Source organism: Typopeltis vanoorti, chromosome 9 (assembly GCF_054136105.1).
Source record: "Typopeltis vanoorti isolate ZY-2024b chromosome 9, IOZ_Tvanoo_1.0, whole genome shotgun sequence".
NCBI classification, from domain to species: Eukaryota; Metazoa; Arthropoda; class Arachnida; order Uropygi; family Thelyphonidae; genus Typopeltis; species Typopeltis vanoorti.
The window spans coordinates 123,155,812-123,181,494 of record NC_143557.1 but is presented as its reverse complement, the minus strand read 5'-3'; positions in this window follow the sequence as shown (position 1 = coordinate 123,181,494).

The following is a 25,683-nucleotide window of genomic DNA, read 5'->3' as shown; positions in this document are numbered from 1 at the left end:
CTTATATTAACTATCCCACTCTGATTTGTTGTCCTTATTTACTCTGGCATATTATATTCATTCTTACATTCAACTGCCTCCATAAGGACTGTATCTCTACCCCCCTCCCCTAACAAATCTAGTTTCCCTGAATTTGCACATCCACTACATTCAGCAACACTTTCTCAAGTCTTCTTACACCGTAACCATTCAAATGCAAGCCATCCATCTTATATAGATCCTTTCACCCATCAAACTCACTCCACACATCCACAAATTCCACACCACTCGTCATACATAACCCACGCATAAAGTCATTTGCAATTATAGCCCTCCTTTTAAACATTTCACTGTCATACCTTGGCAAAAGACTAATCATTCTAACTCTCTCACTCTTTTCATTTGCTACCTCAAACAATTCATTCAGGTCTTCTATCATTTCCATTTTATCTCCTTTCAAATCATTCGTACCTGCCACAACAATCATTTCTTTCACCCTTTCCTTTTGCTCTCTAATAGACGCAGTTACGTCCTTTATGGTCGCACCAGGTTGGTACGATTTTGTCAAATCCTCTACTAACACACCTCGTACTAACGAGTCTCCATACAGCACTCTATCCTTCATTTTGTTCATGTTCACATTCATACGTCTGTTTTTCCTGTCATACTTTTTATTATTGGTTGGTTCATTCAGTCTACTTTTGTTCATGCACTCTAGCTGCTGTTTTGCTCTTTCTATCGCACTATTCAACAACGCGATCTCACTCAATGCATCTATCTCATCTTTTTTGTTCTCTGAGAAACCATTTATACTATCATTCACACTTTCTATATTCACACATACACACATACACACACACACACACACACACACAAAACAAGGCAATGTCACTTAAGTTACTTAAGTGACATTGCCTTGTTATGTGTCAGTTGCCTGAGTGTCAGTTGCCTTGTTATGTGTCAGTTGCCTCTGGATAGGGTCCAGAGGCAACTGACTCAGGTAGTTTCTGACCTCTGGAATTCGAGTATGAGGAAAGATTGAGAAAATGTAATTTGCACTCTGGTGGACAGGAGGAAGAGGGGAGATATGATAGAGACCTACAAGTTAGTAAGGGTTTGTTATAGGATCATTGCTGGAGAGGTTCTACAGAAAATAGTGGGAGATCAGGGGAGAACCAGAGGTCATCCCTGGAAACTGTATAAAGAGGGTGTGAGCAAGGGAGCAAGAAGTAGGTTTTTTGCATGCAGAGTTGTGAATGATTGGAATGCCTTGCCTGAGAGTTTGGCATCTGCAGAGAATTTGAGTGTGTTTAAAGCATGGTATAATGAGCTGTGTGTATGATAAAAGGATCTCCTAGATGAGTCTTTGATTCCATAGGGTCTTGGGTAATAATAATAAGCAAGGATAATTTGACATATGAACTATTCCAGTTAAAAGAAATTATTATAAAACCACCAGACAACTGAAAAAAGTGGAGAAACATTTAAAACAATTTAGACAGGGTAAGAAAATTCATCAGAACTAAATGAGGCAGGACAGCACTGAAGTTGGTAATAATAATAAGTTAGTCAAATAAAATATAAGAAAAAAGATTTAATATGGTACAGTGATATTCAATCATGAAATTTGCAATTGCCAATGGAGTTGCTATTTCAAGCTTCCCTGGAGTGAAAATTAGTTATGTGAAATGTAATAGACAAACAGAAAAGAAAAGATATTGTAATTCTTGTTGGAACTTATGATTTAAGTTGTGACAAATATAGTATGAGAGAGGATATGAAAGGTATGATGGAAAAGTGAGAGAGCAAAAATTGTTGGTTTCCTACAAGATACAATTACCAAGTTAAGGAAGGCTATGATAGCAGTTGATTCATTGTGCAGATTGTGTAGAAGAAATAATGCAAGTTTTTCGATGTGGGGAGGGAGTTTGATGTAGAAAAAAAATCTATGGCCTGCACTTGAATGAATTTGACATCAGCAGCCTGGACAAATTATTAAATGGGTTGGGACTTTTTTTTTTTTTTTATGTGGCTCCCACACATAAAAGGCTTCTATAAACCTATAGTACAATACATTTGCACCATGGGTGGAGTAAGGATTTTTTTCATTTTTATTAATTTTATATATATATATTATTATTATTATTATTATCCAGTCCTCCATGGAGTCAAAAGACTCATCATGGGAGGTCCCTCCTAGGAAACACAAAGTCTATCATACCACTCCTTAAACGCATTGACCATTCTCGATCTCACCACTCCATCAGGCAATGCATTCCATGGTTCAACCACCCTCCATGCAAAGAAACCACTCCTCACCCTCTTTCTCACAGTTTCCTTTCGTAACTTCCAGGGATGGCCCCTTGTCATGACTCCTTCCCCCTGTTCAACCAAGCGAAGGAACTTCCTAGTGTCAACCCTGTAACCACCTCTCAACAGTTTAAAAGTCTCTATCATATCGCCTCTCCTTCTTCTATCCACCAAACTCTGTAGTCCACACTCTCTCAGCCGATCCTCATAACTAACATTGTACAGTCCCGACACCATCTTTGTTATCTGCCTTTGTACCCTTTCCACGGTTAATTTATCCCCTTGAAAACCTGGGGACCAGATCTGAGAACAATAGTCCAAGTGTGGTCTGATCAGAGACTTATACAACGGAATGATAACCCTCTTATCTCTGCAGGTCAGTGTCCTTCTCATAATAGCAGCAATCCTCTGTGTTACCTTCACCACCTTTGCAATATGTCCCCTAAACTTCAGGTTTCTATCAATCATCAACCCCAGATCTCTTGTCTCCCCTACTTCCTCCAGTATAACTCCTCCCATAGAGTATGCAGCATCCCATTGATGTGTCCCAAACCTCAAGACCTTACATTTTGCTGCATTAAACTGATATCCCATTCATTTGCCCATCTGTCTAGCTTATTCAAAAGTATATATATATTTTTTTTTTTCATTTATTTTTTACATAATCCAGAATCCTTGCTGTAGAGACCAAACATAAAACTTTCTCAAACCATTTCAGGTCTGCAATAAGTGGGGAGGTGGTCAGATGATGAAATTCATCTAAAGGCAATTACAAACATCCATGCCCACAGCATGATTCGAACCCACAGCATGTTGGTTGGAGAAAGAGATGCTAATCACTCGGTCAACCAAGCTGGAAGAGAGTCGGAAACTAAGTCTTCACGGAGGAATGGTGAAAATGTGTAAGTTCAGCTACAAATGCAACAGTGATATGAATGTCATTGAACATGGTTATTAATCTGATGAAGGAGTAGAAATGTACATTTTTAGTTCACATTTTCTGAGTGTGTCTGCATACAGAAACGAGAAAGTTGCCCAACTGGATCAAGCAGACTGTAGGAGTAAGTATACACAAACGTCATGGTGTAACTTTTTATGACTATACACAAATTGCTGGAGCATCTGAAACAAATGGGTAGAGTTATCAACCTTGCAGTTTTACATGCCATGGCACTGAACTAAGCAATCTCCTAAGCTTGTCATACTTACCAGACCGGTAATTCCACATGTATCCTTTCTTAATTGAAAATTCCACACGTTTAGCCACCTCCCAGGTCAAGACATTATGATCACTCTAACCAATTGGTGGCAATATGGTCATATTCATTACAGTCAAATTCTCAGGTGCAATTACTAGGTCAAACACTCTCGAACCTCTAGTATATTCCATTACATGCTGTCTCAGGTAGTTATCTCTTAATAACTGCCTAAAATCCAATTCCTTCTTTCCATGTGTCCTCTCCTCCATCCAATCAATGTTACCATTGTTGAAATCCCCCATAATAATTACCCTCCTTCCATTCATTGCATCTATTTGTTTATGCATACTATCTCCACCATCTATTCCATCACCTGGTCTATAGCAGCACCCAACTGTATATTTTGTTCCTCTAGTCTCAATCTCACACCAAATAGCCTCAAGTGTGCTCTCTTCACTATCCTGTAGTTCAACTTCAATTCTCCTTGGCTGCAGTTCATCAGCTATCATCAATAACACTCCCCCCCCCCATTCTTTTCTCTCTGTCCTTCCTAAACACACTATACCCTTCACATTCTATCCCACTAGCTATATCAACTTCAGTCAGCCATGTCTCACTAATGCCAGTAACCTGTGGCCAGGAAGAGCCAACCAAGGCCAAAAATTCTTCCTTCTTGTTCCTAATACTCCTGGCATTAGTATACATGAAGTGCAGAAGTCTGTTAGTCCCACCCCTATCTTGATGTCTTATACTAACTATACCATTCTGATTTGTTGTCCTTCGTACTAGCTCAGGTATATTATACACATTCTTACACTCAATTGCCTCCCTGATGTCTGCATATCCACCCCCCCAATAGCTCTAGTTTCCATGATTCTGCACATCCACTTTCACTTCATTTAGCAACACTTTTTTCCAGTCTCAGCACACCAAATCCATTCAGATGCAAACCATCCATCTTATATAAGTCCTTTCACCCATCAACCTCACTCCATACGTCCACCAACTCCACACCACTCCTCCTGCATAACATGTGCATAAAGTCATTTGCAATTATGGCCCTCCATCTCAACTCTTCTCTGTCATACCATGGCAACAGATTTGGGATTAAAGTAATCCCAAATTCGCAACGATTAATAACCTCAGTAATAACATTACAAACGTTATTTGTAACATTTGGAAATTCCAGAGCACATTATTACAAATGTCCTCTAGAATTTTCATCCATTCCATATCTTCTGTAAAAGCTGTATACTCATCTTTCAAGCAAACCCTTATCATGCCTTCTAAAATTTTAGGGAAATTAATGCTGATGTTAATATCCTTCACCTCAGTGCTCTTAAAAGTAATGGCAAATGCCATTAATGGCCTGCTTGTTCATACTTCCTCCTATCCTCGTCTGTCCTAGGATGGGTTGAGTTCCCCTCCCAACCGGTTCACCACTCCTCTGCCCTAAGGGCTATATTCATGACTGTATCTGTGTATGTTCACAGGGCTGGTTTGTCTACTTGTGGGATGAAAAACCTCAGATAAACTGGAGGAGAAAACCCTGCTGTCCATGCCCAAGACTGGCTAACTTGGCTATGGCTGAGGAAGATCCTTAAGCTCCTCACGTCGTCGAAGGGAGTCGAACATAGGAACACTCCATCCCCAGGCATATGGTTGCGAAGTGCATAGCCACTAGGCTAACTGTGTGGATTGTTCATACTTAAAGACCAATATTTAGGTAGTGATCACCAATATGAATTTCTATGCTCTTGTTCTAATGAGTACAATTCCTTTCTTTTCAGAAACATTAGCAAATTTCCACACAGCTCTTTTGTTATTGGTTCTGTAACCACTCATATGGTGGTTTAATATAAATAAATGAAAAAATTATTCCTGAAATGAAGCAATGCATGCGCATTACAACCAAAATTCCAAACCTTTGTTCTCCAAGAATGTGCATGACAATCTAAACAATCCAGTATACTAATATGGCTAGGGAGACCAAGAGTATACAAAGCTCAGTTACAACACGTCTCCTATGGTATTTAACATGAGTAGCTTGAATACCAATGCTAATACACTGCGCAACAAAATTACCAAAACGAAATGTTTTTGACAGTTTTTCATAAGACTTTGGAAATAACATTTATAACTATAACATTAGGCTACCCGAAGAAAAGCCATTGTGACTTGGATTTTAGTCGCCGACTAGAGGAACTTTTTTAAACCCTTCGATCTGCTCCTGAGTTAGTCAATCTCTGGCATGATTTTTCTCTGGAACACAGTTTTTCATACCATAAACTCAAGAAAATCGACCGTAGAACTCGCATTATTTCAATAATATATAGTAATATATAGCTTTATATGTACCGTGGAGGTACTGAGGAGGAGAGTACTGCAGATAACTGTTGTTATCTGCAGTACTCTCCTCCTCAGATGCCTATGTCACTGAATTCGTCTTAGGCCAGCTTTCTATGATTGGCTAAGGATCTAGTTTCATTGCCCACTAGTCGCTACAATTTACGTCTAAATGGCCTTACTCCATTTGGGAAATAAAAGCCAATAGTGGATTTTTTTTTTATGTTTTTCATGAATATTTTATTTTTAACAGTGAGTCTGAAGGCGAATATTTGATATAATTGGGCATTGCATGCGAATTTTACTAGTATGTAACAAAAATTGATTTATTCACTTAGTAGGTCTTCACACAGTACAAACTACTTAAAAAGAAAATCAGCTAACGCCTTTTATTCCCTTATAGGGAGTAGGTGAGGCCTTTATACCCTATCTAGCTTTTGGAGACTGAGTGGGCAGTTCAATCTCCACTGGTAGCCAATGAGAGATAGCTGGCCCATGTCTATCACTAATTATAGCAGCCACCGATACTTATGCCTATTAAAATAAAATAAAAAATGCGTTATGACCACATTACTTCATTCCTGTTTTTTGGCTTCCTTATTATTAATATTACTTCCATGGAGTCCAAAGACATTGTGGTTATTGGTTAAGCCACATCTACAATTCCTTCAGAATGGTAGGTCGTGATCGTTTAGATTATTCTTTGAGATGGCTGGCCATTGGACAATTTGAAGCCAGCCATTTGCAGGTGAAAGTGGCACGTTGGCTTAATGTGTCTGGGGTATCATCTCAGCACTACAAACGGGGGGGGGGGGAGAGAGAGGAACCATTACAAGAAGATCTGGTCAAGGGCAACCTTGACCAGATCATATGCAGAGGCAGCTATGCCAATACCAACTTACCCCTAATCTTCACTGGATAAACACAATAGGAAATCTATGTCACTTCAGATTGTCAGCTGGAACTCGAATGGACTGACAAGATCCTTGAATGACAGGAATTCACTGCAGAGACCCAAACTGATATTATACGCATCAAAACCAGAATCGAAGTCCACATGGAAAACAAACAGCCTCAAGATATTTGCAGTCTATAACCTCCCAAATAAAAATACTCCTAGAATCAGTTGTGATTGTGAATGTGAACATTATATAACCGTAGTGTCATACCGTTGTTTATAGTAATGATCCTATTCGATCTTTACTTTTGTGTTTGTGAACACCAGTTGCTTAGCTTATTAACAGATAAGAATTTAATTTAATTTCCCATGAAAAACGAACTCAGATGACTTAATCAAAATTTTAGGCTGAGATCAAGCGCTTGACCTTTTTAAAAAGTTGTTAAAGAGGTTTGAGGTCGAGTGACCGGAATATTTAAATCTCTATTCATTGGCAAGTGACTCGGAAGGTGACAATGCACAGAGGATGAAAATATAACCTTAATGGTCTGCCCACTTAAGGAGCTTCATTAGTTGGATTCACAGGAAGAATATGTCCGTAAAAGACAGACTGAAGAATATCACATGGAGGATATCTGCTATAAAGGATGTGCCATGTAAGAATGAGAAGGTTTCTCCAGTTGTTCTCTGCAACAAAGAAAAGTAGACTTCGGTCACACCAGTGGCGCACCCTGGGAGCGAGCCAAGGGGCCCTGCCCCCCCCAAAAAAAAAGAAAAAGGAAAAAAACACTAGAAAATTTTCCAAAAATCTTTTCCTAATTAAATATATTTTTTTTTATTTATATTGTGTCTTCTCTTTCTATACTACTTATGAATTAGCGGCCACATAAGGTGGAAATACCGTATAGCTCTCGGGAATCACAGCCGCTGTGAACGCAAGTCGAACGAAGTAGTGCTCTTGAGGACTAAGCGCTACTTCGTTTACCCAAGCCGGGCCAAATAAGATCACGGGTATTATGTTTTGGCGATCACTGCAGATGCTCAGCCATAGTCGTATGCAATGTAGTGTGCATTCTCAAATCGTCTACTCAACTCTCCCCCCCCCCCTCAAGATTAAATCTTAAGTGCGCTACTGGGTTACACAAATCATTAATGATCAAAATATCGCCTACTCCTGGGCAATGTTGTGTCGGGAAAAAGGGACGAGTCATCCCTTTTTCCCACCCAACAATAAGTTACCTCAAAAGCAAGGGATAAGGACATGCTTGTGCCCCAGATTCGAAGTGTACCGTATAATGTCCTAAGAAAATGTAAACATCCAGATGTGTAAGTTCCAAACATTGTTAAGATAGCCCACAAGTTTATTAAGATAGTAATTGTGAATGAATTAAAGTAGAAAGTCATGTAATATTAACAAGTAAATATGTATAAGCTAAGTACAAGTTTAAAGCATGTAAAGACAGTTCGTAGCCACGGCGTCCAATCGGCTGCCGCCGTATGCGTGACGACACCGCTGAGTGAGGGAGCTGTTCCGGAGTATAAAAGTTTCGGCGGGAGTTCGAATCGCTCTCTTGTCTCTTATCTCTTGCCTCTGATCGCTTGTGTCTGGTCTCCGAGTTTCGTCGGCGCCTAGTTTCCCGTAGGAGAGCTATGTAGAGCTTGCTGCCACATGTACCAAGGATCTCCCCTTGCTATGCATGTTACATCGGTCAAAGCTGCAACTACAATGTGTTCAAACACATAAGGAGAAAGAGCCGCTGATGAAATCCACGTCAGCGTACAGATCTGTGTATGAGTGTTTTCGGTTCGTGTAGAACAAAGGAACAAAGCGCCATCAGAGGAAGTACAGTGAACAGATCAGAATACCTAGTGAAAGCAAGAACGGTAAGCGAAGATTTTCTTATATTAATGTAGGATTAAAGTATCCATGGAGTAAAGAAACAGAAGTTAAGAACACACGCTATTTACGTGTTGTACCATAAGAACAGTCTGCAATTTGGACACTTTTGTCTACTGCTAAGAGGAAAACATATTAGGCTCCAGCTGAACAGGAGGCCGAGCTCCGAACTGTTTAAGTGATTTAAGAAAAGTAATGTCATATGATCAGAAAGTGATTAAGTGTTAACAGATATTTTGGGGGAGAGAATTAAATAGAAATAAGTACTATTGTCCTAGAGAATTACATGTCAGATTTATTGAATTGTCTAAGGTTTATATGTAATGTTTCATGTATGATATTATCAGGTAACTTAATTGTGAGAGTCTGAAGATAGATATATGTATTGAAGTGAGGAATTTATGTCCAGTAAGAGAATATAGTACAGAAGTTTTGAATTGTGATTTATTAAGAAAAGGAATCCAGACTCCTTTAAGGTTAAGAATTTAAATAACATGTATACTTGTCTTTGTGAAATAATAAATGTTTCTTTTACATAATCAATTGAGTTTGTCATATCTTCTGCGGATTTGAATTACCGTTTGGAAAATTTCGTACCTTGCATTTAAAGGGGAAACCAATAGTGATATAAGAATAGGGACCACGACTGCATATATCTTGATCCCCACAATTTTCCTTAAGTACTTTAGATAGTGTATCAGAATTTAGTTGCTGGCTGGCGCAGTCTTTAATCTATACAAATTTGTCGGCAACCGAAATCTGAGAATAAGAGATACAAACAAGTTTAATGTTAAAAGTAAAAGGAAAGTAAAAAAAAAAAAAAAAACGGGGACATAACAGCAAAAAAAATAAAAAAAAACAGATCAAAGCATAAAAATTCAGCCTACCACAGTTATTAACAAGTAATTTATAGACAATTCAAACTTCCAAAACCACACTTTTGTCCTAAATAGTGAAAAAAAAAAAAAAAAAATGAAGGTTGTACTTAGAAAATTCACTAAGGGTATCACCTCAGAAGAGATCGCAACAGAACTTGGTTTGACTCCAGTTAAGATGAGTCGGATGTACAGAACAGACAAAAAGCTAATTACATTTGTGTTAGTGGAAATCAACAACACTTAAAAAAATTTACGGATTAACGTCAATCTCTGGTCTCAGAATTACTACTGAACCCCTTAAAAAAAGAATATCACTCAGGCAATGTCACAGATACCAAAAATTTGGCCACTCCCAAAAGCTGTGTAGGGCTGACTATAGATATCTAAAACGTGGTGAAAATCACCCAACTTATTCCTGCCAAACCTAGAACCACACATGCCAATTGCGCCCGACCTCATCCTGCCAACTACAAAGGATGTAATTTGTATATAAAAAAAAAAAAAAATCGATGTACTGTAAAAAATGAGAGATATACACAGGCTTCTTATTCGTCCACCCTTGTAATACTGATCATTCTCCAACTCAAACTACAAATCACGAAGGAAAGCTACGATTGAACAAAACTTACGGCGAAATGGTGCTTTCCAAGAAATCGAACCGCCATGAATAAATAAATCCCAACCTAACTGCAGTTTTAACCGCTTCACTAGCCACAAAAGTTTAGCAACTCCAGCCCATCACTGATTTCTGTAAGACCCACTCTATTTTAACTGCACTTATTCATGAATAGAAACAAAATTCTACCAAACTCTTTCCAAAATTCTTGGACTGCAAGAATTTGCATACAACCCAGTAATTGTAACCAGTGACACGCATCTTCGGCCAGCAAACAATCCGAAATTACGAGGATACACTATAAAAATTATAGACTCGATTCCGAAGGTGGTGTACTGCCATATGTATTAAAAACTACCTTAGGCATAATGCCATATCCAACTCCCAAATCAAAAATCTAGAGATAACAAAATTGAAGTTTACAACAAAAATGCTGGAGAATCTATGCAGCCTACAGCTGACCTATTAGAAGTTTACTGATCGCGGATTTAGACGCCATCTTAGGTACCATAGATTCCACCGTCATTACAGGGGATTTAAATGCCAAGCATTCAGCATGAAATAGATATCAGTATCAGCTGCAAACAATTAATGACCCGTCGTCATACCATAACCCTATCGTACTTATATTAGCCATGCTGGAACAATTTAGCTTGAGAAAAATTATCCAAAGTATTCCCCAAACACATTGGTCCAGTACCCACCATACCAAAAAAAAAAAAAATGAGGAGATAGAACAAGCAATAGCCAACCTCACAAATCAAATTAACAAAGCATTAGCAGCAGTCACCAAGACAACTACTTATAAGCCCAACCGTCTCCCGGATTATATGAATCTAATCAGGAAAAAGAACAAAGCCAGGAAAAGATACCACAACACACGTTCTCCAAAAGATCAAAAACTCCTTAACAAATTGAACAATCTAGTTAGAAAAGCTCTCAGAATCCATAGAAATCAAGAATAGGAAAATAAGCTAACATCTCTTAGTCCTGAAGATCACTCAATTTGGAATATTTGAAGACTCCATGACAAACGTAAACTTCTCTCCCTTATGCAGGCTGAGCATGGTATGGTATATACAGATACAAAGAAAGCCGAAACCCTCGTCAGCAATCTGAAAAGCAGTACACTGCTTTTCAGATTGCTGATGTAGTCCAGCATATGGAAATATAAATATCAACCTCGTCTACAGGTTGATATTTGTGACACCAGACGATGTCACAAGCAAAATCATCAATCGACTCCCACGCAAAATGCAATACTAAGATCGCAGTATTTTCCTGCAACATGGAAAATTGCCGACTTTATTTCAATACACATACATGGAAAAGATCCGGAGTTTCCTCAAAACTACCGATTTATTTGCTGAAAAAAATCATCCTATCTAGACTGCAAGAAACAACCGATAAATTAAACATCATTCCAAATGAACAATTCAGTTTCAGACGAGGCCACAGTACAGTTCAGCAAATCCATCGACTTGTTGAATATATTACTACAGGATACAAATAGAAACAGCACTAGTGCTGTATTCCTGGACATTGCAAAGGCTTTTGACAAAATCTGACAACAAGGTCTTCTTGACAAACTTATCAGAGCAAATATACCGATAAATTTAATATGTCTAATTAAATCATACCTTAGCGACAGAACAATGCAGGTGAAGATCAGTGGAATAATCTCTATCTCTACCAAACGTAATATTTTAGCTGGAGTTCCACAAGGCTCATTGCCGGCTCCACTTTTATTCTCAGTCTACATGGCAGATATCCCATAAAATCCTGTGACAACCATCACAGCTCTATACACTGACGGTACTGCAATATTAATAAGCTCTCCTTCCTTACTTGGTAACCAGAAGACTACATGACAATATTGCCAAGCTGGAAAAATGGTTCTCTGATTGGAAGCTTCAATTAAATCCTCTATAAAGTACAGCCATACTCTTCACAACAAGGCTAGTATCTTCTATAAGTATTTCTAATTATCTCCACGGAAAATGTTCTGCTGAATTTGTCACCATTATTTTGCCACTTTCTTCCTTTCTTCTTAGACCACAACAGCACATTTCTTTCCTTCTAGCTACTTCTGTTGTTTGGATGAGACTCCCTCCTTCTATAACCCTTACGATCAACCTTCAGCTATTTAACAAACAAGCATCATATTTTTTCTTTCTTCTTAACCACTGGCCCACAAATGGCTGTGAAGTCCAATAGGTTCAGCAATCTTCCAGGTGTAGATCTGATGTTTCAAAAAAAGGCAAGAGCAACAATAATCACATTTCTCTAACAAATCTATTAGCGCCATCGTCGGATTAATTATTAATAAATAAAACTAGTCTATAGCCATGAAATGATGGAGCTGTCATTCAATATTTTGTATCACTTGTATATTTTCATTAAAAAAGGAGGAAGATGAAGAAAGAAAAATATACACGTGATATAAAATATCACATAAATATCAGTGAACTAATAGATTATTAAAAAATGTCTTATCAAATATATTTTTCAGATAACATACATTAATTACTCGTATTTTGTACACTGCTTGGAAAGAAGTAAACGGACTCTCCCATGGGCAAGATGCATCGTGCCATGTGAAGCGTCACGTGTTTGTAGCGTATAATTTGGAGGAATATGATGCTTCCAAGTCAGTATAACTATGTCTGTTCGAAATGGCTGCGCAAAAAGAGAACTGGTGGAGTTTGAAAGAGGCGTTGTGATAGGATGCCATCTTGTATGCCTGTTTGTCCGGCAAATTTTTGAAAAATTGGGCCATGCCAAGTCAACAATCAGTGATACCATAAAGATGGAAGCGCAGGGAGTCAACTGCAAGTGCTACCAAGTGCACGATCCTCCACACTCACCGAATGTGGCCGTAGGATGCTGCAAATCATAATAAGTAAAAAGAACCATTCGTCGGTCGACATGATGAACTCGGAGTTTTGGCATCGTCTCGAACACGAATCTCCACATAAACATTCAGAAGCGAGGCTCAACATGGGTTTCCATGGTAGGAACACAATATGCAAGCCTTGCATTACTCGAGTCCGCGCGGTTAGCCTAGTGGCTATGCACTTCGCAACCATATGCCTGGGGAAGGAGTGTCGTAGGTTCGATTCCCGTCGACGACGTGAGGAACTTAAGGATCTTCCTCAGCCATAGCCAAGTTAGCCGGTCTTTGGCGTGGACAGCAGGTTTTTTTTCACCAGTTTATCTGGGGTTTTTCATCCCGTAAGCAGGCAAACCGGCTCCGTGAACACAGGCTATACAGTCATAGGATATAGTACGGCAAGGAAGGCAACGGGAAACCACCTTGCTCATAATTTCCCTAGATGGTGGCATATATAGCCACCCCCCAGACAGCCGTAAGGCTAAACACTATCACATTACTCGAAACAACATGCTGTGGTGCGTCTTCAGAGGTGCAAAGAGTGGGTAGTCGGTTTTGGAAAGCTGTGTTATGGAACGACGAATCACCCTATATTTTCTACCGCAGATGGACGGTTGTGTGTGTGTGGGGGGGGGGGGTTCCCGGTGAACGTCTTTTACCAACTATTTTGGTCCCTGACCTCTGTGCTGCCACGAACATTGAGTTTCGAGATGTATCTGAACATTGGACAATGTAATCCTACTTTGTGGCGTTTCTATGGAACTAACCATTGTCTTTTAAGCAAGACAATGCACCGTTTCATAAGGCTGCTACTATAACGTGGTTTCTGGACATCACCGTCACTACATTTGACTGGCCTCCACAGAGCCCTATTATCAACCCTATTGAACTTCGGTGAGTGAACTAGAGCGTCTGGTGAGGTCAAGAGCTATCCGCGCCACAACATTTCAGGAACTCATGACATGCTCACACGAAGAATGGTCCAAAATTCACATCGATCGCTATTGTACGCTTCTGTAAAGTATTCCCCATTGGATTGCTGCAGTCCTCGCAGTGAAAGGGAATCCCACATCCCAAGCAGCGTATATATTACATGCAAAAATATCCTGAAAATAGTGCTTATAGTTGCCAAAAATTTAAATATTTTTCTTATGATGGTCATCCATCAAAAGTTAACTTTTAGAATCAGGCTTGATAAAAGAGTGCCTGGGATCTTAATGTTAGGCCCCTAAAAGAAAAACATATAAGGATCGATAAGAATACTGATAATGAATGCCTGTTTAGTTCTGTGGCAGTGTTATTGGTATACCATAATACTAGATCGTCAGAAAAGAAAGACCGTTATAGATTGGATTCTACTCGCAGCTATAGGACCTTTTTCTGGATCCTTTTTTGTCAGCTGGGTTCCAACTTAGCCATTCCTAGCAATACATTTAAATTAAACTACTTAAAATTTACTTAGTTTGATTAGTGTATTTCTTGTAAATACTTCGAATCGCTCAACAAGGGACATCGAATTTTCTTATTTCTCACCAAAAATTATTTTGTATTATTTCTTTTGTTTTCATGAATGTTAAATAGTCATTCTTGGCACGTATTATATAACTACTGAAACTGTTATTTTGAAAGTATACCAAGAATTCGTATGTGTTTTGTGAAAGAAAAGTTACTTTTTTTAAATTGCTCTAATAGTGTCTGACGAAAGTTTTATTTTCATTTTCATGAAAATGAACTACCAAATTTGAACTCAAATATTAAGAAACTGTTGTTTAATAGATCATCGTTTTCCAAACTCATACCTCTGACTAGTGATTTTTTTTCAGACTACCACATATACTCTAAATACACTATCTGATCAAAAATATGCGGCAGCCCCTTCGTAGGTAGTAGTGAATATGGCTATATGGTTAAGTAGCCTACAAACTTTTATTTAATACCGTGATGGACCTACTTTATCCCGAATTATAGCACATATGCGGTTGGCATAGATTTCACAATGTGTTCAATTGCATCTACATCTACAACATACCAGGCGTTTTCCTGACAGTCCTTTAACTGGCTCAGATTTGACAGAAGAGGACTTTGCATCTGTTTTTCTAACATTTCCCATACATTCTCAATGGGATTTTCAGATCTGGGATTTGTGGTGGCCAGAGAAGGTGGTGGAAGTAGCCTTGATGCTCGCTGAACCACTGCTTAACAATTCTTGTGCGATGGACAGTACCGTTGTTGTCCATAAACAACCACCAGCTGGATAAAAAGGTTTGGACATGATCGGCAACAATGTTCAGATATTCCTTGAAGGACACCTGACTTCTGGCCAATGGCGCATCCAGGGAGGAGCCAAGGCGCCCTTCACGCCCCCCCCCCCAAAAAAAAAAAGGAAAAGGAAAAAAACACTAGAAAATTTTCCAAAAATCTTTTCCTAATTAAAATTAATTTTTTTTATTTATGTTGTGTCGTGTCTTCTATTTCTATACTACTTATGAATTAGCGGTTGCATATGGTGGAAATACCTTGTAGCCAGTGCCGGATTTACGTATAAGCTAAAAAAGCTACAGCTTAGGGCCTCGTAATCTGCCGGGGCCTCAAATAAAAAAACAAAACAAATATAAAAATTGATGAAAAAAATATTCGTAGAAAAATCACTCAAATGAAGTCAGACATATCACGATGATAATTTCTAAATATATACAAAATATAACAAAAGAAGTTTTTTCCCTCTCAAAAACGTATTAATTAAAATTTTTATCTTTAATACCTAAAATAATTTTTAATTAATTTTTAAAATCATTATTTAGAAAATAAACGCATACTTTATTATTTTTTTAATAAAAATTAAAAGACAATATATTTTCATATATTAAAAAGGCGTATATGTTTTAAATTTTTCTGAGACCAGCTGATGTAATTTAAAACAGTAGGGGGGGCCTCTGGGTTTTGTATAGCTTAGTGCCGCAGCAAGTCTAAATCCAGCCCTGCTTGTAGCTCTCGGGAATCACGGCCACTGTTGAATGCGATTCGAACGAAGTATTGCCCCGTCGGAGCAATATTTCGTTCGAATCGCTTCGAATCGAATCGTTCGAATCGGGAATTTTATTCCCGAGCGCTACTTTGTTTGCCGAACCTGGCCAACGGAGATCATGGGTATCATGTATTTGCGATCACTGCAGATGCTCAATGTGTATTCTCAAATCATCTACTTAACTTCCCCCCCCCCCCCTCAAGATTAAATCGTGAGTGCGCCACTGCTTCCAACAATATCAGGGGACCCGTTCTGTACCAACGGAACATGCCTCACACCATGACACTACCTCCAGAACTTTGAGCTATGTTTACAAGGAAAGCTGGGTTCATTGCTTCATAGATCTCTGCCTACCGTTGTATAGAGCAAGATGTTCCATAACTCGTCGGACCACATGACTTTTCTAGTCTTCCATTGTCCAGTCACAGTGTTCCCGAAATCGCTGTAGATGAACTTTTCGGTTTTTTGCAGAAATCAGCGGTTTCCACATAGTCATGCGACTGCCAATACCGATTCTCTTCAATTCCCTGTGTATAGTCCTGTGAGATATGGGTCAGGAACAGCCTTCATTAAATTCTTTAGTCAATTGCTGTACAAAGGAAGTTCTGCTTATCAGTAAATGTCTTCTCAGACAACGGCGATAGCTTTCCTGACATACCCTCTTAAGACCACAGTTACACCTCTTAGACAAGCAATGTGGATTATTTTTCCACTGATTAAAAATCCCCGTATATCTCATCTTTTGAGAAAAACTAGTAGTTTCGCTATATTCAAAACAGTGGCTCCAGCCAGTGGGCATCCACAATAAGTCCTTTATCGAACTCCGGATTATCCTTTGTTTTTCCCATGGGATCTGATGGAATGCTGTCAGTCAGTAATCGTCAATGATGTTCATCATTGACGATTACTGACAGCATTCTTAAATAGTTGACTATAACAGTTGGTGATGCATGTGACCAAGTATTTTGCATATACGCTGCGCATGGCCGGTGGAAGCGGGCCTGCAGGGTCTGCATTGCAGGCGGGCGCCGTTTCGAAGTGTTATTATGAAGTTTTATTCTTTAAATTTTTGTAAACGAATTCAGTAATAATAATTAGGTAAGTCAATATAATTGCTAATTTACATATTCTGCATAAAAATAGATCAGATTTTCTCCCACTAAGATTGTCATGAACGCGCGTTCTTAGGCAGCAAGAGCAATGCTTCGCTCGGCTCAGAGCAGCCGTGCGAAGCATTGCTCGACCCTATCCCGTAATGTATTTTCTATTTTATAATGAGACCTTAGAGTCTCATTCCGCTGAAGCGCTAGTAGTCGAAACGATACTTCAAAAATTGAAAATCCTCTCGATATTCTTAAATATATGGTGTCGAATAATTTATCTTTTCCGAATTTTGCAATTGTTTTAAGAATATTATTAACTATACCTGTTAGTATAGCAAGCGGTGAGCGTTCGTTTTCGAAACTTAAATTAATTAATACTTATTTAAGAACAAGTATGTTACAAACAAGGCTTGAAAGTCTAGCATTAATAGCTATTGAAAATGATATATGTGAAAACGTAGACATTAAGAATATTATAGATAATTTTGTTAATATCAACACTGGGAAATTTAAATTTAAGAACAAGTATGTTACAAACAAGGCTTGAAAGTCTAGCATTAATAGCTATTGAAAATGATATATGTGAAAACGTAGACATTAAGAATATTATAGATAATTTTGTTAATATCAACACTGGGAAATTTAAATTTTAATTAATAAAATGTTTTCAAGAACAAATCAAAAAAAAAAATCAGCTAACGCCTTTTTATTCCCGTATACAGGGAGTAGGCGAGGCCATTTAGCCCTATCTAACTTTTGGAGACTGAGTGGGCAGTTCAATCTCCACTAGTACCAATCAGAGATAGATGGCCCAAGGCTATCACTAATTAAGCGGTACACAGTGAAGAGAGACCGCTCAAATGTGCCGCCATCTCGTGGTCCCTAACCCTAACACAATATATTTAATGTCTGAAATAATGTGGGTTCTACGGTCGATTTTCTTGAGTTTCCGGGACGAAAAACCCGAGTTTCCGGGAGGAAAAACCCGCTTGCCCGTGCCAGAGATCGACTAACTCGGGAACCGGTCGAAAAAAGGCTTAGAAAAATTTCCTCTAGTCGGCGACAGGACTCAAAACCAAGTCTTCCTTCGTGCGGCCAAGCGCCGTGGTGTGCAAACGCCACATCCACTGAGCTACACAGGCTCTCTCAATTGCACATTTGTTGTCGACAAATGTCGACAACAAATGTGTAATTTAATTTCTTTCTTGTAAATTCTTTCCACATGATTATGACAAAAATAAATTAATAAATTGCCATTTGTTTTGGGGCGTCCATTTTAGTTTTGCAGCTTGGCGTCATCCAGCCTAGCGCTGGCCTGACACTGTGTAAGTGACGTTTACTTACATATGCATAAAAGTTTCTTATTTAGTGGCATACTACAACCATGGCTCAGAGCTTCACACACATAGCGGTAAAAGGAAGCACACAGTCTTGTGCTTTTCATAGACAAACATTAGCAGTAAAATGGGCCATACCGTATTGAAGAGCTCAATGACTTTCGAAGTGGCGCTATTATGTAATGCACTTTACAGCAACTCAGTTCAGGAAATTCTTCCCTTCTGCAGCTTCCACGATCAACTGTAAGTGATATTATTGTGAAGTGAAGCATTTGAAGCAACAACAGCACAATCGGGACCAGGCAGGCCACATAAAATCACAAAGCGTGACCACCAGACTGCTGAAACGCTAGCAGCAAAAAACTCAATTGTCCTCGGTTGAAACACTAGCAACCAAGTTCCGACATGTCCCTACAAACAATTCCAGCACCACAACTGTTCTTCGGGAGGTGAAGAACATGGGTGTCCATGGCTACACAGCTTCACACAAGCAAGGGCAATGCTTAGAGTTGAGTAGAATGGTGTAAAACTTGCTACCATTGAATTCTTGAGCAGTGGACACGCGTTGTCTGTGATGAATCACGTTTCACCTGACTCCCCTGGACGGATGAGTCTGGATTTGGAGGATAGCAGGAGAATTTTACCTGCGCAAATGTGCTATGCCAACTCTGTGAAGTTTGGTGTAGGAGGCATCATGGTCTGGGTCTGTTTTTCATTCTTTGGGATGGATGCCCTAGATCTAGTAACTAGAATCTTAACAGTGCGGCTTGTAATGATATTCTGGACAATCTCTGCCTTCAACTTGATCACAACAGTTCGGTGAAGGTCCTTTCCTGTAATAATACGACAATGGCTCTGTTCACAAAGCAAGATCTGTGCAAGAATAGCTTGATGAGATTCTATATAAGTTACACGTAGATGCACTTGAAAAATATTTAACTAGCATAGATTAACTACATGTATTTCAATTCACGTACGTGGATCATCGTCAGTGTATCGAATCGGAACAGTAATTGCAAGCCCGAGTAAATGGTCTGACATCACTATCGTCTTTCTGGAAGAATAGAAGTATTTACTGTAGTACGCAGCAAATTAGTTAAAACTTTCCCATAAGATAAGCAAAGGCTATTATAGCCCAAATGATAGATTTACTCCCTATTAAATCCTTTCCTTTTAAAGTGAGATTTGGAATGAGCAAGCATCCAGATATTTTTGATGAGTTAGTGTGTGTAGAGAGAGAGAGAGAGAGAGAGACTGTGTAGCTCAGTGGATGTCGTGTTTGAGCACCACAACACTTGACCGCACAAAAGAAGATTTTGTTTCGAATCTAGTCGATGACTAGAAGAATTTTTCTAAGCCTTTTTTCGACCGGTTCCCGAGTTAGTCAATCTCTGGCACGGGCAAGCGGAGTTTTTCATCACATAAACTCTAGAAAATCGACCGTAGAACCCGCATTACTTCAGACATTAAATATATTGTGTTAGGGTTAGGGACTACGAGATGGCAGCACTAACTAAGCCTTCTCTCTTCACTGCGTGCCGCTTAATTAGTGATAGCCTTGGGCCAGCTATCTCTCTGATTGGGTACCAGTGGAGATTGAACTGCCCACTCAGTCTCCAGAAATTAGATAGGGCTGAAATGGCCCCACCCTTATTCCCATATACTCCCTATATGGGAATAAAAAATCAGCGTTAGCTGATTTTTTTTTTCATATACAATGTATATATATATATATTACACCCTGAGTTATGTAGCATACGATTTACGTAAATTCGCAGTTACGTAATAAATCTCCTAGCGCGTATGAACACCTTTGTCTGCGACTTTCTCAGGTGCGTCTTTGACAGCCTTATTGCAATGCAGTAGTAGATGCCTCGCACGGTTGGCTCACTCACTTGTTATCACTGCTAGGTTCGTTGTTTTTACCCTAAAATGGAATGTGCTGGCAATAAATTAAAAAAACAAGGTCTGCAATTACTTTAGAAGAAAAGCTGAAAATAATTCATATGTATGAAGGCAGGAAAATGCTATCAACAATAGCTCGGGAAATAAATTGAACTATGTCGACAGTGAATACAATAGTGAAGGATAAAGTTCACATTTTTGAAAGCACGAAAGATGCGGTAGCTTTGAAGGGCAAATATCCGATCAATGACAAAAAATTATGTAAGACAGCAGTATGAGTAGCCATTGAACATTTTATTGTATATATGTAATTTACAAATTCGACTTACGTAAAGGTTTACGGAACGCCTTATTTACGTAACTCAGGAGAAGGCTTAATCAATATATATATATATATATATATATATATGTGTGTGTGTGTGTGTGTGTGTGTATTTGCTGAATAACTGTGTGCGTGCGTGTGTGTGTGTGTGTGTGTGTGTGTGTGTGTGTGTGTGTGTGTGTGTGTGTGTGTGTGTGTGTGTGTGTGTGTGTGTGTGTGTGTGTGTGTGTGTGTGTGTGTGTGTGTGTGTGTGTTGTTTGCTGAATAACTAAATAAATAGTTTTAAATATCAATAAGATTATCTGATGTCGATTAGAAAACGGGCCCGGACTAAGTATGTGTATGTTATTATAGTTTATTCACATGTTATGAACTCTATTCATCGTTGTTTTTTCCGTTAATCCTCCGCACGGTTTTAAACTTATAGCAGATTATTACTATGGGTGGGCCGATGAATGTTTTATTAATATTGTCAATTTAATGTGACAAAATGTAAGGTTATGCATTTCGGAGTGAAAAGATTAGCAGCAGTATACCACATTGGTGGAACTCTACTCCAAGAGATTGATGAGGCCAGGGACTTGGGAGTGTTGGTGGATAGGGAGATGAAGTTTAGGGGGGCACATTGCGAAAGTAGCTAAATCAGCTCATCAACTCACTTGGTTGTTGAAAAATACCTTGACGAGCAGAGAAAAACAAGTTATTGTACCTCTGTACCGAGCCCTGATAAGACCTCATCTCGACTACTGTGCCCAGATTTGGTCACCTCGGTTCCTTCTTGATGGGGATGAGGTTGAGAGGATCCAGAGGCGAGTGACTAAGATGATAGCAGGTCTATGGAATGAACCATATGAGAACAGGTTGAAGATTTGTGGGTTGCAGAAACTAGTTGATAGGCGAAAAAGAGGAGATATGATTGAGACATTCAAATTGCTAAAAGGATTCTATAGGATTAATTCAGATGATATTTTTGAGATCAGGACTGGTGGTGGGAGAACTAGGGGACACCCATGGAAGCTGGGCAAGAGCGTGGTTAGCAGGGGTGTTAGAGCTGGGTTCTTTACTTTTAGAGTGGTAAATGAGTGGAATAAGCTGCCAGAGTCTGTTGTGGGTGCTATGACAGTGAGCGAGTTCAAGGCAAGGTATGATAGATACTGTGAGAATGTTGAACAGCTGTGTGAACATGATGTTTAGGGCCTCCCTCGATGAGTCTAAGGACTCCTGGAGTAGCCCGTGGTAATAATAATAATAATAATAATAATAATAATAATAATAATAATAATAATAATAATAATATATATAATATTTTTATTAATTTCTTATATAATCCGGAAACTATGCTATAGAGATCAACAATGAACTTTTACAAGATCGCCGACCTGATGGCACACGTTCAAAGAATGAAAACAGAAAGATTACCAAAACAAGCTTTAAAGTACAAGCCATTAGGAAAATGAAAACCAGGACGTTTTCTTTTTCCTAACGTTTTCTTTTTCCTAAAACGATTCAACGTTTAAGAAAACGTTGAATCGTTTTCTTAAACGATTCAACGATGATTTCTTAATGCCGGAACAGGCCATGATAGGCCTAAATCCTTGATACGCATGATAATGATGATGACAAGATCGCCGACCTGAAGACAATCACAAACATTTGTGCTCACGTTAGGGAATTCGAACCTGTAGACCAGTGTTTCTCAAAGTGTGGTACGCGGACCCCCGGGGGTCCGCGTACCACACCGAAAATTGTCGGTGGCAATTTTCGGCTATGCATCATTAACGCATGGAATAAAATTTAAGTTTGAGATCGTAAAACGTTCCTATTGTATCACTGAATAAGGTACAGAGACATCTGCAGGCTGTGTAATATGTTTCTCAACAAACAGTGCAATTAGAGACAACTGGGATAAAAACGGCACTACTGACTAATGAATTGCATGACCCCTCCCACATAAAAATGCTGTATAGTAGACAATCAAAACCATATGGTGCACCGGCAACATATGGTTTTGTTTGAGTGAAAGTGTTAAAACTAAGAAATATATATTGAATGTGTTTCAGATATTATATAAGGAATTCAGTTGAAGAGAATTAGCATTTCAACTGAACTGTCGGCTTGCCTTTGTCAATTAGCAGCGCGATCTTTTGTTAATACCGCACCAATCATATGAACATCTTCATAGCTGCTTTATCTCTACTGGCCTACCCTTGCTGCCTGTTTCGAGTTTTGCTTTCAGTAGCCATTTGTTGAAGGACTGTTCGTTAAATACGGTCATTTTTTTTAGCTTTCAAGTTCTTAAGTATGGATCACTGGTTAAAGACTGGATTTTTAAAATGCTCAAAAGAGAGGAACATAGTAGATACAAGTAGCTGTCAGCAACAAGAAAATGTTGATATTGCATCTGGATCAACTGAAATTGATAAGTGCGTGTCGTCTGACATCTCTAAAGAACTAACTAGGAAGAAAATGTGAAAACTTCGTAAGTACGATATAAATTACTTGAAATGTGGATTTTCATGGACGGGAAATGAAGAGCAACCTATTCCATTATGTGTAATTTGCGGTGAACTTTAAAAAATGAAAGCATGAAACCATGTAATTTAAATCGCCATTTTGAATCGAAACATAATGAATGCAAGGACAAACCTGTCGAATTTTTTCAAAATAAACTAAAAAATTTAAAAGAATCTCAAAAAGTGATGTCGATCGTGTCAGGAGGTGAAAACATGAAGGCATCGTGTGTCGCTATTAATAGCAAAAAGTGGTGCAGCAGAAACAATTGGTGAAACTTTGGTCAAGCCTGCAGCAAAAAAAATAGCGGAAATTATGATCGGAGATAACGCAAAAAGATCTTTTGATCGGATTTGTCTTTCAAATAGTACCGTTCATCGAAGAATCACTGAAATGGCTGAAAATATAAAACAAACATTGTTATCCGATATACGTAAGAGTCGTTATTATGCGTTGCAGGTAGATGAATCCACACCGGCATTACAAATTTTGCAAATCTTCTAGTGTTCGTTAGGTACGAAAAAAATCAAAAAATTCATGACGACCTTTTATATTGCCAACCCTTGCCAGAACATACAACAGGAGAAGAAATATTCAACTGTATAAATACCTTTATGCATCAAAACAAGCTTGATTGAAAAAGTTGCGTTGGAATAAGCATGGACGGAGCGAAATCCATGGTCGGATCTAAAAAAGGGCTTGTTTCAAGGATTCAAGCTGTTGCACCAAATGCAAAGTCGACATACCTCCCTGTGCATGCTGCATGCACAGGGAGGCTTCGGCTACACATATGATGTCTACGGATCTAAGAAAAGTTCTTGATGAAGCTGTAAAAATCATAAATTATATTAAAGGCCGTCCTCTAAACGCCAGACTTTTCTCTCAACTTTGCAAAGAAATGGGAAGCAACTATACACAACTTCTTTTCCATACCGATGTTCGTTGGCTTTCTCGTGGAAAAGTCCTTACTCGTTTATTTGAACTTCGGAATGAACTACAAGTTTTTCTTGATGAAAAGTTTGAATTGAAAAAGTATTTACATAATTGGAAATGGCTCAGTCAATTAGCATACCTGGCAGATATATTTACTGTATTAACATGTTCATTGCCAATCAAGCGATATCGCGTGATGCGAGCTCTCACCAAACGGCCGATCACGCGTTATCGCGTGGACGTCGCTAACTAAATAAAAAAATTGGCCACCACACGAAATTCCAATTTCAGCTTGGCAATGAACGATATCGCGCGATCACGCGATATCGCATGATGCGAGTTCTCACCAAACGGCCGATCACCCGTTATCGCGTGGACGTCGCTAACTAAATAAAAAAAAAAAAAAAAAAAAATTTGGCCACCACACGAAATTCCAATTTTCAGCTTGGCAATGAAAGTGTTAAATAGTCTTAATTTATATTTACAAGGCAAGGAAATTTCTATATTTAATGTCCAAGATAAAGTGAACGCCACGTTGGCAAAAATGAAGTTATGGCAAAAGCGGGTTGGTAATGAAGAATTTGACGCGTTTCCATCGCTTCATGAATTGCTCGCAAGTTCAAATGAACAAATTGATGATGATGTGAAAATTACTATCATGCAGCATTTAAAAAGCTTACAAATGAATCTAGAAAAGTATTTCCCTGAATTGGACATTAATATTGAGTGGATAAGATATCCTTTCAATAAAAACAAATTTACGCCAAAGGGTCTATGGTCAATAGAAGAAGAAGAATAACTTTTAGAACTAGCTTCTGATGGTTTCCTAAAAAAATAAATACAGAGAGATTACATTATCATCATTTTGGCTACAAATACAGAATGAATATCCTGAATTAACACATAAAGCTCTAAGGTTCATTTTTCTATTTCGAAGTTCATATCTGTGCGAAGTTGGATTTTCGGCCCTTGTAGATATTAAGACGAAGAAGAGGAATCGCATTATAGATGTCGAACCGCATCTGAGATTGAAATTAACAATTATAGAGCCAAATTTTGCTGAAATTTTATATCACCATAAGCAATTTTACTCCTCTCATTGATAATAAATTATTTTAAATAAGTAAAAAAAATTTATTATTTAAAATTTATTGTTTAAAATTTATTAATTTTAATTAATTAGTTTTGATTAATTAATTATTTTTTTTTACTTAATTAATTAGGGGGTACTTGGTAATAATGAAAATTTAAGAAGGGGTCCGCGGATATCTGAAGTTTGAGAAACACTGCTGTAGACTATTGTTGGTCGGAGAGCGAGTACGCTATCCAGTCGGCAATACTTATATATTGGTATCATTTAATTCTATTTTTTTTTTTTTTTTTTTTTAGATTAATAGCTCGATTTTCCTCTATTGACAGCTCACATGCCATCTTTGAATTTTTATATTTTCTGAGGACTTGTACTGGGCCGCGGATCACACTTTGGGAAACGCAGATATAAAATATTACACAGAGTAATAGATAAATTACG